Here is a 1,406-nt window from a genome sequence, read left to right as displayed (position 1 = left end):
TTGACAAATGAAAAATTCCTGAATGTTATTACATTTTCTGATGCATATACATGTACTTATGTAGTGTACAGAAGTGGAGCTGATTCCCATTAAGTTTCGATTTTTTATGATTTTTTTAAAGATGCAGTATATTTGTACCATGTTTGAACTGATTGTTAGTGGGTGTTCCCGGTATTGTCTACTGCGCATGCGCAGATCCTCCTGTATAAATGAATGGGCCAACCTTAAAGCTGCTCGAGCTGAGGAGGTCTGAGTTAATTGGTAGGTGTGGTTAATGATTATGGCCCATCCTACATTGTAGTGAAGATGTCTGGCTTATTTTTGTGACCCTGGCTGGGACTTAAAATATTAAAGGATTTTTTTCTTGATGTCTTTGGGCGACGGGACATCTTTCACTATCATTGGGGAGTTGTACTCAATCCTGGCCTGTCCGAGGCTTACCTTATCCATTACAACTGTAGTTACCGAGGTAAATACACTATAGATCAATACTGTATTGTGTATGTATAACTACTGTATAAGCTTGTGAGTTTTACTGTATTACTGAACGTGTACAATTAGGTAAAGTACTGTTTAAAATACAGTACAATGCTGTTTTAACTGCTGTATATTAGTGTTTTTACTGTTCTATTTATAGTGAGATGGACTTTGATGTACACTAATGAAGTCTTACTCCTTCTCAAGGAGATAGATCATCTTTTACCAAGATAGGACAGCTTATATTCATATCTTTTCAATTGTACAACATTTCTGTATAATAATTATACTGAGATATTTAGCTGTTGTTTAATTAGTAATTACTGTGTGGTGTGTAAACTTTTCCCGGTATTTTTTACTGCGCATGCGCAGATCCCCTGTATAAATGAATGGGCCAACCTGAAAACTGCTCGAGCTGAGGAGGTCTGAGTTGATTAGTGGGCGTGGTTAAGGGTGTTCCCGATATTTTTACTGCGCATGCGCAGATCCCCCTGTATAAATGAATGGGCCATCCTGAAAGCTGCTCGAGCTGAGGAGGTCTGAGTTGATTGGTGGGCGTGGTTAAGGATAATGGCCAATTGACACAGTGCTAATCAAGGAATATCAATGGACTGTCTTTCCTAATGTCTTTGAGTGGCTGTCCATCTTTCACCATCAATGGGGACTTCTTGTACTCAATCCTGGCCTGTCTAAGGCTCACCTAATCGATTACAACTGTAATTACACCTGTAGATTAATGCTGTATACTACTGTATGAGCTTTGTGATGATTATTATAATCCATAATTAGCTGTATATCAATAATAAAGTATTTTTACTGTTTCATTTTTAGTGCAATGAACTTGGATGTAAAATAATAAAGTCTTATTCTTTCTTTGGTGATGGGCATCTTTTATCAAGATGTACTGCTTATACTGTATCTAATACATC

General features: G+C 37.3%; 2 long non-coding RNA genes across 2 annotated transcripts; both read left to right on the top strand.

Annotated features, from left to right (window-relative positions):
* Positions 1-337: 337 nt before the first annotated feature.
* LOC109592934 (uncharacterized) lies at positions 338-816 on the top strand. The gene is made up of 2 exons (XR_002190642.1): positions 338-469; positions 638-816. It is a non-coding gene; the product is annotated as an uncharacterized LOC109592934 (long non-coding RNA).
* A 261-nt stretch (positions 817-1,077) lies between these two features.
* On the top strand, positions 1,078-1,406 carry LOC109592936 (uncharacterized). The gene is made up of 2 exons (XR_002190643.1): positions 1,078-1,193; positions 1,309-1,406. It is a non-coding gene; the product is annotated as an uncharacterized LOC109592936 (long non-coding RNA).

This window comes from Amphimedon queenslandica, unplaced genomic scaffold (genome assembly GCF_000090795.2).
Source record: "Amphimedon queenslandica unplaced genomic scaffold, v1.1 AMPQUscaffold_3439_Cont24567, whole genome shotgun sequence".
In the NCBI taxonomy this organism is placed as follows: domain Eukaryota; kingdom Metazoa; phylum Porifera; class Demospongiae; order Haplosclerida; family Niphatidae; genus Amphimedon; species Amphimedon queenslandica.
Note: the sequence above shows the minus strand (reverse complement) of the source record. Positions and strands in the feature narration are given on the sequence as shown.